At 43.1% G+C, this 15,452-nt stretch overlaps 1 protein-coding gene across 2 annotated transcripts in view; it reads right to left on the bottom strand.

Moving 5' to 3' along the window:
- KLF12 (Kruppel like factor 12) overlaps nt 1-10,483 on the bottom strand; it is a 430,517-nt gene extending 420,034 nt beyond the window's left edge. The window contains exon 1 of one of the 2 annotated variants that reach the window (XM_035003236.1): nt 9,991-10,483. The gene's annotated coding sequence lies outside the window, so the exon portion shown is untranslated. The other variant, XM_035003237.1, reaches the window with a different exon arrangement.
- Nucleotides 10,484-15,452: the final 4,969 nt, after the last annotated feature.

Raw genomic sequence — 15,452 nt, 5'->3', positions numbered from 1 at the left:
TAACATGTGTCCAATCTACCTTATAGGATTGTCAGGATGAAACTAAAACCACCCTGTAAACCACCAAGCACTAACCAAAAAAAAAAAAAGTTGTTTTTTTTTTTTTTGCTAGCCCACACTTCCAAGTATTCTGGAGTGTCTTAATTACCAAGCTATTTATAAATAAAAACAACTGCTTCGGCCTAGAGCTTTGGTATAATCCCAATATATTCAATAGAGAGCTCAGTGTATAATAATTCCATCACTGCCCTTTATAGACTCATTAAGAGTGGATTTCTTTCTTGTTATATATTATCTCAAAATGAAACACTGTGTGTTTCCTTAAGTGTTCTGTACTTATACCTAAAGCAGAAAGCTAATGCACATTCCAGAGGATGTCACTCTAAATAACCAACCACTTTAATGTAAAGTTTCTTTCTAAATATCCCTTCAAGCAACACCTCTGATAAATTACAACTGACTGCGACCTTCTGTAAAACTGATCAGTTTTCAAGTTTTTCCTTCCATTGTACTTACGTTTAAAAAAAAAAAAAATCTTATTCCTATATTCAAGGTTTTTGGTCAAAGCTAAAATTCCCATCATTTCAAATCCTCAGCAATATGAAAAAAATTTCAGTAGACTGTTTCACATAAGGTGTATTTTTAAAATTTTATTAACCAATCATTATTATTTTTTTTTTTTTTGCCCAAATAAACCTTCTCTAAACTCATTATAACACTGCATGCCTTACTAGCCAAGTACTTCCCAGGATTTATTTTTGGGAAAAACAATTTTCTGGTGATATGGCAAATGATAAAAGTTTGCCAGAACACCATAAAGCCATCAGTTCTAAAAGAGAACAGAAAAGGAGGTGTGAAATCACCACAGTGGCCAAAATATGATTTTAATTTGCTTTCTTATTCTTGCAGGTTTGCTTTCTCTTTTCTATAAAAAGTAAATGTTTCCCACAAAGAATTATTGCCATATCCACTAAAAACCTGAAACCCTTGATTTCCCAGATGAAATGAATTTTTTCCTATGCATTTTGTTTAAGCAACTTACAGCACTTGGTCCATTTATCACAAATTACTTTGTATTATAATTTTCTACATTAAGTCTTACCTCCCCTCCTTGATTTTCAGCTCATTAATGATGATGTCCTACCCATTTTCATACATGATTCCAGATTACATGATAGGAGCTGAATATATATATAGGTCAAAGTGGTAAGGCATTTTTTTAGAGAGATTATGTTTTTCTTATTTTTATGATACCTCTGACTATAACAGCCTTATCAAATGGCAGAATGCATATTGGCCAGAAGTTACTGGTCTACTACCGTCACTTGGAAACATCCTGTAGCAGTTGCCTTCTAACATAATTTGTTGGATTAGGTCTCATAATTTGTTTTAGCATATGTATCACCCATCACAGAATTGGTTTCTGTACTGAAGTAAATATTCTAGTAAATGTATTCTAGTAAGTATAGTATGTCAATATAATCTACAAAAAGAATAACAGCCTCTAAACACAGTATTTGTATAATATTCCCATTTTTTTGCTCTATTTTACAATAAGTTTAACTCTGGAATATCATACTTAATGCTGAAGGGAGAGAAGAGTAACACAGGGAGGAAAGAATAACACAAAGGCTTTCCAGCATTCAAATCTTTACTTTGAAGCTAACTGGCTATTGACCATGCCAGCATTAATTTGGGGAAAATCAGTTCCTACAGCTATAAAATAGAAACCGTAATATCAGACTTATGTACTCAATGAATATTAAACAAATAGAGTAATCTCATATTTTTTAATTGTAATGCACTCCTGAAAACTTATACAAAATTCACGTAAGTGTAAGTCAAGGGACCAGACTTATGTAATAAAAGAGACCCACTCCCAGAGACAAAAGAAAAATTACAAAATCTATAGTTACATGTAATCTATTAAGTACTATCACTAAAAATAGATGCATAGCATTCTGTATATGCTATAATCTTATTTTTCACAATTCATCGGATTAACTCCATTGAGCACCTCCAATAAAGATTCACCACTTTTCCACACACCTAATGATTTGTTTCAATTGGGTATCACGATGATAAACCCTGTTTCTCATAACTAGAAGCAGCACTTTCATTTTCCGCCCTTTTCCATTTATTTTGTTAATGAAAGGCCAAAGTAGTACAATTTTCAAAGTCATGGGGCGGGGGAAGGGAACTCTTACTTGGCAGTGAGCACCACGACACAAGAGCTTAAAAAAAAAACACCAGCCATGAACTGATGTTTCTAAGTCAAGATCCAGTGTATAAAAGGTATTTTAGGGGTCTCCACATATAGTATTTATAGTATAAATTATTTGAAAGTCAACTATACATACCTGTATACTAAAGAGTACATACTAAATAAGCTAACACATGAAAAACAGTGCCTAACTTCTGCACAATAAAGAGCAGCTACTTCATTTTGTTGCTACCCTTCATTCTGAATGGCTGCTTTTAACAGAACTACTTGATAATCCAACAATTCTAAATGGCTGCTTTTAATAGAACTACCTTATAATCCAGCAATTGCATCACTAGATATTTACCCAAAGAATACAAGAACACTAATTCAAAGGGATACATGCACCCTGATGTTTTAGCAGCATTATTTACAATAGCCAAGATACGGAAACAGCCCAAGTGTCCATCGATACATGACTAGATGCTGTATACACACAATGGAATATTACTCAGCCATAAAAAAGAATGAAATTTTGCCATTTGCAACAACATGGATGGAGCTACAGAGTATAATGCCAAGTGAAATAAGTCAGAGAAAGACAAATACCATATGATTTCACTCATATGTGGAATTTAAGAAACAAAACAAACCGCAAAGGGAAAAAAGAGACAAACCAAGAAACAGACTCTTAATTATAAAGAACTGATGGTTACCAGAAGAGAAGTGGGTGGGGGGTACGTTAAATATGTGATGGGGATTAAGGAGTGCACTCATCATGATGAGCACCGGGTGATGTATGGAAATGTTGAATCACTGTATTTTACACCTGAAACTAATATAACACTGTATGTTAACTAACTGGAATTAAAAACGTACCAAAAAAAAAAAGAGAGAGAGAGAAGCACCAATATCCTGGAGCAGACTAATATTTATACACTAAATATGAACAAGGCGCATATACTAGATGCTTTATGGACATCACCACAATTTTAGTCCTCAAACACATTCTACAATGTTGACATTATTCTTGTTTTTACTTATCGGTGAGTAAACGGAGACTTGGAGAATTAACTTGCCCTGTTAGATAGCCAAAACCTGAGCAGTTTGAGGTTTCATAACCAGCACTGTTTGACTCCACTACAAAGCTTCGTTTCGCAAAAAGAAAAAAAAAAAGGTTCAGGAAAATGTAGTGAATTGTGGAACGGCTAGTAGAGTTGAATATACATAGCTAGAAATGAAAAGACTTAGTTAGGTAGGAAATATCCATGATACTGGCACTTAGCTACTGAAGGGTTAGTGTGGGACGGCACTCCTGAATTTGTTCTTTCAGTAAGTATTTTAGCACTGTATGATCAGTCACAATGGTAGGCACTAGGTGAGAAGCCAGGACAGTAACTATGAGGAAGATGCATTTCCTGCTCTCAAGGGGCTTACTATTGGGAGGAGACAAGGCCAATCAACAAGCAATAATACTAGATGGAACAGCATGTACTACAGGGCCCTAGAATACAGACTAGAACCCTGCATGTTCTTAAAGCAAGGGATGGTAAATAAGAGTCCCACAGAAAGTGATGTTTATAGTAACAGCTGTAAGATGAACAGGAGTTAGGCAGGGTGTCACATGGAAAGAGTATAGAACGAGTTATATCGATGAGCTAGTTTGAGTGTTTCTTTGCTCTTGCAAGAATAGTGTTTACACAGAGTATGAAAACATATTTTGTTTCTTAACTGAAGAAAATGTAGCTGGGGAGAAATTATGTAAATTAATATTGTTCTTAATTTTCTCAAATGTATGTGTGTAAAGAAATGTGCGTGGCAGAAAAAGGCATGCGTATAAATGTGTTCAACAGATTTTCATATAGCCGTGTAATATCTCAATCATTTACCTTTCTTTACTGTGCATGTATTGTGTTACAATGTTTTGAGTCTAACCAAGACACTTTAAGCCATAAATCAGACATAGCTTAATCAACAGAATCTTGGCTTAACTAGGGATTTGCAGTTCAATAGACTGTTCTAAATTATAGTACAACAGCACAAATGTAATGATTCTATAAAAAAAAAAAATTAAGGGCATTTTTAATGGCCAGTTGATAGACGTTTCAGTTGACTCACTGAAGAAACAGCCTGGAGGTTTACAATCTCTAAATAATCACTGTTGATCTTTATTTTCTGTTTTCTGTAAAATGATCATGGGAACCGTATTTTCACATACATTCTTGAGAAAAGCTCAGATACTTCACCTGCATTATATAAATGTTAATAGTCAGTAACTTTCATACCAGCTAGAGAAACTTTTTAAGAATGACTTTCTCAAGGTCACAGAGCAAATCTCTGGTGAGACAGGAATGGAATTCATGACCTTTGACTGCCAGAAGTTTTCTACCCACACTCGGAAATTCCTTCTCCATAAGTGTAATTTATATGCTCACTTTGAGAGGCTGGAAAGTTCATCCCTTGTAGGGATGTGGGGGATGGAGAGGGAGTGGTTTCCCTGTCAAATCACACCACACTGGTGTGGTACTTGCCACACCAGTACTTTCTAGTTTTACAAAGTGATTTGTACCCACACTATCTCCTTTCACCCTCACCACAACCGTGTAAGATGCATATTATTTTTCCCATTTTCTAGACTCAGAGAGGTTAAGAATTGTGACCAAGGTCATTCAGAGTTAGTAAGCAAAAGCCCCTGACTCAAACTGTAATATCTCTGCCACTTAAATCAGTCCAGATAACAGGATATATGGACTTAGCAGACACCGGATTGTGAAATGAATAAATGTTTTCTTCAGAGTTATTTATTTCGTTTTTTACAATCCTTCCTCTTGGTTGTCACTTAGTTTTGTTGGTTTGTTTTCTTTGGGGCAGGGTTGTTTTCATGCTGTAAGTTTGCTTGCTAAACTCAAAACCAAGTGAGAATAATATTACTAAACATAGACTTTGAAAAAACAAACTTGAAGTGTTTTCCCTCTTTTTTAGACACGGGGGGAGGGGGCTTTTTACCATAATTCTTAGTCTTACTGTATGTGGCATGGGGGAGGGGTGGTATATATACCAACACAGAAAGAGAATATAAAAACTCACATTCATAAATATAAATACTATACATGTATACACACATGTATATACATAAAATAGCAAATACACACACATGTATAATTACACATATACAACTTGCCAGGGATTATTCGGAAAACCCCTAAGTGTGGTGAATGTAGCACTGGGGACACATTTCCTAGCTATCCAGGCCAGTCAGCTGTAATAGGGGCAGCTTCCATCACCTCTGATGGGACTGGGAAAACTATCCCAAAGCTCTGCAGTTGTTTCTCACCTTCCATACACGAGCGCAGCGGCAATGGCTTCCTGCTACACCATCTGTACCGAAAGAGCGATACTGTTTGGACCAGTCCAATTATGCTAATATTAAAAAACACAGACCAGGGTGCCTGGGTGGCTCAGTTGGTTAAGCGACTGCCTTCGGCTCGGGTCATGATCTGGAGTCCCGGGATCGAGTCCCACGTCGGGCTCCCTGCTTAGCAGGGAGTCTGCTTCTCCCTCTGACCTTCCCCCTCTCGTGTGCTCTCTCTCTCTCATTCTCGCTCTCTCAAATAAATAAATAAATTAAATTAAAAAAAAAAAAAACACAGACCATGAAATAAGCAGCATAAGAGAAGCAGGACTTTAAGTTGAAAAAAAGACAGGAAGAAAGACCGTACAAGAGCAGAATTCTTTGGGTGAATATCCTGTAATCTACTGCCAGACCAAAACAAATTTTTATGGAGCGACAGGACTACTCAAGTAGCCACTTTTATGACAATAAACACCCAAACCAAAAAATCCTTTTGTAACATAATTACTGAGAATATATAGAGAAAGCAACCATTTAATCCACAGCATGTGTTCTTCACCACAAGAACTCAAAAGCTGACATCAGATGGGGTGTGGCTGGTCTAGGCCCTGAAAATGAATTCTGGCCTCTTGAAGTCAGACAGTTCTCTGGACGAGTTTGGGATCTAGAAACACAGCAGATCTCACGGAGCCTAAGGCTGTTGACCTCCTGGGCACAGGGCAAGGCCCATCTGTTTACTTGCATTTTGATTCTGGGAACTGTGGTTGTGGTGGATGAGTTAAGGCTGTGGTTTATAGGGTGTTGCCAGGGATTTAATTTTAATATTTTTCCCCTTATATTTTGTACGTACTTAAGACTGAGAGCTGTGCGTAATTTGTAGGCTGAAAAATAAATATAAAATTTAAAACAAAATAAACAGACACTGGGCAAAAATACAGATATTTCCACTCTACTGGCATAAGGTATTTTCAAAATGTAAATGATAAAGGTAAGCAACTACAACCCATTTTAGGAATTACTTATAAAAACGAAAATTGTTTTCTACAAAGAAAAAGACAATCATGGATGTCGATTCTAAATAAAGCAGTGTAGGTTTTTTTAGCTCTTGTTCATTAATCAACATGGAAGCACAAGTGGGGAGACTTCCTTATCCAAAAAAAAAGAACAACTTTTCAAATGAGTTTATGCCCTCTAGTATTGTAGAATACAACTGTGTTGCGTTAATACACAAATCACCGACAGTTGCATTTATGAAGTTAACACTCTAAGAAGATTGTTTCTCTTACAATATAAAGAAAACCCTTTAGCACCCCCAATTTAATGTGACTGTACCAATGAAATTCACATAAATATGAAATGCCACACTTTCCATTTCATGCCATGGTAAAAACATCCAGGGCCTTTATATGTTCAACTATTTAACAATATCACCTCACTGGTAAGGTTACTCAATACTCTAGATTAACCAACACTGGCTCGAGTTCAAAATGCCCTCAGTGTAGGCCTAAAGCCCTAAGCACTTGTGTCCTCTTTGCAGAAAAGAAAAACAACAAACAAACAAACAAAAACAAAAAACCCCACCTATGTTTAAGACCAAATTATTTCATTAAGCTGCTAACAGCCTGCTTCATGATATAACATTTAAAACTCAGTCTGTTAAAGTGCTTGTTTACTTTTCACAGGAGGTGGGGAAGTAATCCCCAAGGAACATATATATTTTTAAATGACCAGAACACTATTGCTGCTATATGCCTGATGCACACTCTTCGTAATGAATGAACGTCAAGCATCCTGACTTGTTTTTCCCTTGGCCTGGGGAGAGTGAGCGCACTAGTGTTTGCAGTCCCTTCCCTTTCTGTACACACATAGGCTGCAGCTGTAGTAAACAACCACCAGCCAAGAGTTGCTAAGGTCAAGGTCTCAAATGCTACAGCAGGACCAGTTTTCTCCCAAATGACATTTGGTTACTGAAAAAGAACTTTCTGGAGAAAAAAATACTAAGGGCTCATTGGCACATCAATTTTCATTCAATAAATAGTAAGACAAAGCATTCCAAAATAAACTTTATCTGAAGAAAGTTTCTTTTAAATATGCATTACTAAGTAATAAATAACTGAAGCAACTCAAAAATAAACAGAAACCCCTCAAGAATGACAAACCTGACAAAACTAACAAAACTGTATTAGTCTCCCACTTTTAATTTATTAATTAAAACTTCCAAATTTTACCAGCCTTCGTATATTTCATAATAGCTATGAATTACATGGTAGACTAATAAACCTCTCTCCTAAATACATTACAAACGTCTGCCAATACTTCTATGCTCTAATTGCTCTCTCCCCAACCCAAAGAAGCTTACCAGACTCAAGCTAGTCTTCACATTGACCAGGCTGCAGCAAGAGATACAACTTACGCAACTGAAATGTTTGTCCTTCAACATCCCATGTCTACTAAGCTTCCACAGTTAAACATTTTCTAGCCTGGAAGTATACCCCTTTATCACAACCAATTTCTATGTGGTTTTTTAAAATGTAAACAACGTGTGAATGAGGTCTACAAACAGCACAACCACGCTCTTGGGGGGTGTCGCTGTCTTTATTAAATGCCAATTCCAAAGAGCATTTCTTAGACGATGGAATACACCCACTCTTCAAAGTGACCGCTCCTATTCCCATCACGAGGTGCGCCCTGTTAAAAGCCACCAAATTTATTTCAAAGCATTTATTTATCTAAACAACTCTATCCTCCAGTAAGAAAAGGGCCTGGAGGCGTCTCGGTGGATTTGCAGAATGACGTTATTTGATTGACAGATGTCTACTGAAGCCACTGGATGCACATGCACTAAATGTAAATAGACCTGCTCACCTCCTCGGTGTTACTGAGAAACAGAGAATATTAAAGCTGATTTAAAATAAAATATCTGAGTGCTCGGCGGAGAATTCTATTAGCCAGTGGAATTGCTTAAAACAATCCATACAGAACGATACTTAAACCATCTGTACAGTTAAATTAGAGAGCTGACAATATTAACCATACAAACTGTTTATCCAGATTACACATTCCGTTGTACTAATACTCTTTAACTCAACACAGTCAGTTTTTATCAGCTGAATTAAGGGTATTACTATTAAAGTATGCAAAACTCGAAGCGCAGGGTGAAGGGGGTTGGGAAGCTGCAGGGCATATAACAAAGGAATTGGTACTTTTTCCAAGCGTCTGCCTCAAATGCACTTCGAAACAGAACTGTTGAGTGCACCCCACCCTTTTCCCCAAAGATAAAAGTTTTCAAAGTTCTAATAGGCAGTTCTCTACCCAACAAAAGCAGGATTGATTCTCCCCGTAGGGGAACATCTAACATGAACACCAACTAATGTCGCGGAGGTCAAGTCCGAGTCCCGGGAGCGAGCTTCTAAGGCAAGAAGTGGCTCCCAGGCCGGCTCCGCGGGCTTCCCGGTTCGAGGGGACGTGCAAAGTTGCCCCTTGTCAACTCCGGCCGGCTCCCCCGTAATTGAAAATAACAGCCACGGGCCAGCCCCCGGCTACTTCCATAGACCAGGCACTGTAGCAAGTGACAGTTACACATCATTACGACCAGAGACAATAATGAATGTAGCACCAGGACCACTATTCATGCCAGCAGTGTCATCTCCGCCTTAACCCCTTCCCCTCCACTTTCTCCAGTGCACACCCACAGCCCACACAGCCCCGGTGCGGCAGCTATTCACCGAACTCGCTCTATTCCTGGGGGCAAACTACTTCCACAACACCCCCCCCCCTCCAGTTCAGCCCTGGTGTTTTATTTCTCATCCTTGGCAACTGTCAGGCAAACACTGCAACCAACAATTCCACTAGAGGTAGAAAAAACATTTGCTTAATTCATGGTACTTGATAAGTTTTTTTTTAAAAAAGAATTTGGGGGTGGGGGGGATAGACCTTCTTTCTTCTCCACATACCCGACCGACGCTACTTGCTTTGCAATAGCATCGCCCTCCCTCGGCCCCCTCCCGCTTCCCAACACTTTCCCCCTTTAAGAACACAGACCAACCAAAATGATTTAACTTGAGCAGATGACAGAAGGAAAATAAAACATGTTAAGAGAATACGGTCTGATTTGGAATGGCAAAAAAAAAAAAAAAAAAAGGAGGGGGTTGTTTATTTTGATAAGAAACGGAATCGGCACAGACCTGAACAGAAGCTGCAGAGCAGGAGAAATTGTTTTCTTTCCCTCACACAGAGTCCCCCTCTCTCTCCCTTTCTCTCTCTCGCACACACACGCGCGCGCACACACTCACTCTCGCACACACACGGCGTCACCCGCGCACACTCACACGCACACTCGCACACGCACAGGCAGAGCCTCTCAGCTGCTCTCTGCAGTTCTCAGGAAATGAATGGGGGGCAACCCAGGGAACTGTTGTACTTGCAAATGACTTACCCGGATCACATGATGCGCTAAATGTAGGGTGGGCCGGTGGGTGGAGGCTGCCGAGACGCGAGCCCCGGTCTAGCGTGGGGAGCCTCGCCAGGCCCGCATCGAATTACCCCGGGGCCCAGCCGAGGGGGTTGCAAGACGCCGCTTCTCCTCCCTTGCAGCCCGCAGCTCAGGAAACCGGAGAGGCGCGGGGGGTGGGGTGGGGTGGGGTGAGGTGAGGTGGGGGGGTGAAAACACCAAACCCCCAAACAAAAGAGCTCCGGGTCCTCCTCCCCAGAAACAAAGCCCCGCCGCTGCGGGCGAGCCCCGGGGTGGGGCCGAGGGCGGGGGCGGCGGCGGGGAGGGGCTCGCTCAGCAGGCGCTAAGTCGCTTTATTGCCATAAAATGGGGCCCCCGAGCCGCTCCGCCCGAGGATTAGGAGGCGGGCTCAGAGTGTGATGGTTGAAATCCCCTGTGGGAAACTAACCCCTCCCCGCTCGCAGAGGTAGAAGGCAACACCCACTGCCCGGCCCTCGCCTCGCCGCCCGGGCCGCCGGGCTGGGGGGTGGGTCCGCGGAGCCTCCACCCCGCCCCACCCCGCCCCACCCCTGCCCCCGCCCCCCGGCCTCCGGCCTCGGCCGAGCTTCCCTTTCACCTGCACCACCTTGCTGCGGTACCCAAAATAACCTACACATGGCCAACGGAGCTTTGGGAGCCGCCGGCCGAGGGGGGCCCGCGGGGCCTCGCGGCGGGTGGAACCCCCGGATTGCAACTCGCCAGGCGAGGACTCGCGCTGAGACGCGAGAAAGTCCCCTCTTTTGTGTCAGAGCGCGCAAGGCAGCCTTAGGAAGAGAATTCGGTGGCAAATCGAGCGCGGAGCCCGCTCGGCCCCCCGCCCCCTCCCCGCTCCGGCCCGGGTGGGGGCGTGCAGGGAGGGGGCCGGGCGCCCGAGCCGTCCCCGCAGCTCACCCGCCGGCTAACTTGGAAAGGTGTGGGCGGAGCCGGCTCCCGCGGCCGGCCGAGGCTGCGGGCACGGCGGCGCGGTGGCTCCCGGGGACCGCCCCCGGGCGCCGGGCATCGCCCGGGTCGGGCAACAATGGGGTCCGGGCAGGGGCAGTCCGGGCGGGCGGTGCCCTCGATGCTGGGGTGCGCGCGGGGGTGGGGCGGGCGGAGGGCTGGGCGAGGAAGGAAGAGGGAATCATTGTTTGGGTTCGGGAGCGGCGCACGTTGCGGGCGAAGCGGGGGCGTCCTCCCTCCGGGTGCTTCACCTTGGGATGGATGGGGGCGGGGGGAGACGCATGCCTCGCTTAGGAAGCCCGGCAGAAGGGGCGCCTGTCCTCGTTGGTTATTCGGGAAAGCCGGCGAACTTGCAGGAGCGGAAGGAAGCTGGAGCTGCAGACCCCTGCCGAGGCCCCGAGGGCTGTGGGGGTCGCGGTGTAGGGGAGTCCAGCCCCCGGCCCTGTGCCCCAGTAGGGAGGCACGAGAAGCGGGCGGCCGGGAGCTGAGTCCTGGCCGCCCTCCCTGGCGGCCCCTCCCGCCCCGCCCCCGCGCCCGGGGGAGCGGATCCGCGGGATTCTGGGGCGGGAGAGAGGAGGCAGCGGCGGGGCGCCCGTTCCCGCCGCGGCTCGGAGGGCGCGAGGTCAGCGCCGCGCCGGAGGGTCGGCGGGGGCGGGGAGGAGACCGGGCGGAAGCGGACGGGCGGGGGTTGGGGAGGGGGGGCTGGCCGGGCGCGGCGGTCCGCGGGGGAGATGCGAGCGCCACTTTTCTTGCAAACCTAGGTGAGCGCGCTGGGGCTCCCGGGCCCGCGGACACCCCTGCGCGGTGCCCCTGAGCCCGCCCGGCGCGGGAAACCGCCCCGGCAGGGGGAAGGCTGCGAAGGGGAAGTTTATGTTAGGAGAGCAAGATTTGCTGTAATGTGGCATGAAGTGGGGTGGGAAGAGAAACAAGGGAGAGGCCGAGAAACAGGAAATGAGAGCAAAGGAACGACTTCTAGCCAGGAAAAGCCGTGTTCTACATTTTGTGTGGCATTTCCCAAACATTTCTAAAGGCCGAGTGTGCGTTATTAATGAAAACAAAGGCAGTGTACCGCCTGGTGCGGTCTCTGCCACCTGCCACAATCTGTACGTGAGGAATGATGTGAAAGGTGGTCCAGCCTGGACGATGAGCCCACAGCCCACTTCTAATCCTCACAGGATGAGTCAGTGGGCCTGCGTCCTAGACATAAAACAAGATTGAGAGGAGGGCTCTGCCCTGTTCGCGGGGTTCCGAAAAGAACAAATGGGATAAGTGTGACAGCGTCTGAAAATTGTAGACCACTCCTTAAGCAAAGTCATCTTAGAAGACGAAAGCTGTGAGAGCAGGAAGGCGAGGGATGCCCACATCTGAAGACGTGAGTGCGGCAGGAATCAGGAACCCCGAAGGAAAATGGGACCTGGAGGCGGAGGGGCCGTTGCAGGGTGGGGTCGCTATTTGGGGAAGCGGCTCCGGACCCCACCCCCTGGTCCGATCACGGTAAACAGCCCCTTAACACTGCACTACGTCTGGATGAAACATGAAAAGACACGTTTGAAAAATGGTAAAATATCAACAAATGCACAGTGTTTAAACGAAAAACTTGCCTCTACTAGAAGCACTGTGAAGTTTCCCTCTGGGTGGGGCAGGGAGTGAAGGAAGTGAGTTTAACCGTAAGAGTGAAGGATGCTATAAGAAATTATGTCATCGTGGCAGTTCTTGTACTAACAGCTCTTTCTCAGAGCTGAGTGGCGGGCTGACCATAAATATGCTCTGTAGCAAGTGCTTTTCTGCACGTGGAAAAGCATTCCAAGCTGCACTCCCTTCCTTTGGCAACAGCCACAGGCATGTTAATAGAATGACAAAAGATAGAAAAAGTACAAGACTCCATTCCAGAGAGAGAAGGAAATTAGGGGAAGGTCAAGGTTAATATCCAGAATCTGGGTAATGCGGTTAAAAGAAGGGAATACATCATATATTAGGGGAAAAAATACTTGCAGATTGTTTTTAATTGTTGACAGATAAAGAATAGAAATGTTCGAGTAAGGCAACTCCCCAGATCTAGAGGAAAGGGAGAAAGAAGAAAGATACAGGCTTAAAAGGCAGAATCACTTCGTTGTATAAGCTGGGGATGGGTGGGGAAGAGCAAATCCAAAAAATAAAGAAGGTGGTTATCATTGGGAGTTAGGATACTGGAGTTAATTATGTGTGTGTCTGTACATACATTTGTGTACAGGCATACATTTCCGATTCAGTTCATATAATTCATTCCCTGTATAGACCTTAGCGTTAAAGTGTGAACAGAAGGGGGAAAGGTAGAAAAATAGTACACATAGCCTAGTAAGAATATGTGCATATATTTATATTTTGTCTCTTATCCTCTACTTCCATGTGTGTGCAGGGATATGAAAAGTCAGAAAATGTGAACATGGCAAAATTATTTCACCAGGAATGTGTGTAATTCTGACCGTATAAAATAATGTTTTGAAATTACAGAATCATAAAATTTCAGTGTTGAAAGTATCTTTCAAATCCCATCCTTTATGGTACTTCAATTCTGGTTTTTTTGTTTGTTCGGGGTTTTTTTTAAGGATTTTATTTATTTGACAGAGAGAGACACAGCAAGAGAGGGAACACAAGCAGGGGGGGAGTGGGAGAGGGAGAAGCAGGCTTCCTGCCAAGCAGGGAGCCCTATCCCAGGACTCTGGGATCATGACCTGAGCTGAAGGCAGATGCTTAACAACTGAGCCACCCAGGCGCCCCTCAATTCTGTTTAAAACCCAGATGATTTTGGTCAAAGATGACTTATTTTCTTAAATTCATATACTTCTTTTACTTAGTCTTCATTATTGCAAATACCAAAAGATGAATGGATTAACAAGGCGGCTAGAGGTTGGTATTCTGAGTTTCTTAAACTTGGTATTCTTTTACCTAACATCTTGTCCCAGAAAAGAGAAGAACATACACAACCACCCCCAATGCAAATAATGTATCTCATTCAATGTAAATGATAAGGCAGAACTTAAAACTAGAGATTTTAAGTTGTTAATGTAAAAATAAATGTTACCTGCCTGCAAACTTTTTGTCAGATCTTCTCACTTTTACTTCACCAGTGGTAATATTCTGAAAAATTAGTGTCAATGATAGAAAAATCTTTTACAGTATTAAGAGTATTATCTGTACCACACCCTGATTTCTCTAAGGTAAAGACTCTCTTCAGTATCTGTGTATATTTAAAGTTCTTAAGCCTTTGGATTAGTGATGCCAAAGATTGCATGGATGATTTAACACTAATATAATTTCAGGCGGGGATGGGGGAAAATTGAGTTCATTTTCAGAAGTAAAAGCTGTGTTGAAAGATTAGACTTGACTCAAAGTGAAAATAAAAGTGATTTCCAAAGCTTTAAATAAATCTTAAACTATAGTCTTGATTTTTCCGAGGGTCAGAAGTGAATGTGTATGTTAGGTTTCGATGCCCATTTTTTTCACGTGTCATATTTTGGCAATAATATTCAGCAAAGGGAATTTTCCTATTTGAGTTTGAGAAAGGCATGTAAAAAGCCTTACTAGGAATGCAAACAGCTGGTGATATTATGTGATTACATGGTAAACAACATGTTTTGATTTGAGTGAGGAGCTGTCTGGAAATTAGAGGAAAATGACATTTTATAACTTTGTTTTGTTGCAATCAATACAGTTTTTGGTCCTTCTAGCTTAAATATCTTTATTGCACCCTCAGACGTATCTCTTCCAAGCTCCTGCATAGTCATTTCTAGTCAAGTCTCCGGCAATGTCTCTACTACGACATCCCTCTCCATCCTGGAGCTCTGAACCTCTGGCCTCTTTCCCTCAGATCCATTCCACCCACCTCCAGCAAAGCCTTAATTATAGCATACCTACATTTAAAAACCCAAAGTGACACAAATTAGTGTCAATACAATAACCATGACATTTAAGGGCCCCACTTAGATTTTCATATATTTCAGACTTCTAACCCAGGTGGACACCTTGCCATGCCCCATCCATCCTAGCTGCCTTTAGTAGATGGTTCACCGCGCTCTCTGCCCCATTATCTCTGTGGAATCTTCCCAAAATGATTACATGCCGCCCCACACACAGATATACATATCCCATCCCCTCACCACAAAATTATCTTTCCCTTCTTGGGGCTTCTTTTAATGTAATGGAAAGAGTGCCTTTCTGATTTCCATTTTTTCCACCCATCTAAATGATATTTACCGTACTTTGAAGGATAAACATTTATTGGGTCCTTTCTTGGGCCAGTATGAGATACACAACATGAGATACATTGGCTCAAGTAGGCATCCAGCAAGTGCCGATTCCCTCACTTATTCTTAAGGTACTTATATCTTTCTGCTTTCATTAAATATTGTTGGCTCCCCTAGACAGGTAACCCATTTGAGAACTGAAGCTGCACCTTAACCATTTTTTTTTTTTAGCCTTCCTTTTACCCC

The sequence above is a fragment of the Mirounga leonina genome, unplaced genomic scaffold, assembly GCF_011800145.1.
Source record: "Mirounga leonina isolate KUSES-001 unplaced genomic scaffold, KU_Mleo_1.0 Mir_127, whole genome shotgun sequence".
NCBI lineage: Eukaryota > Metazoa > Chordata > Mammalia > Carnivora > Phocidae > Mirounga > Mirounga leonina.
Note: the sequence above shows the minus strand (reverse complement) of the source record. Positions and strands in the feature narration are given on the sequence as shown.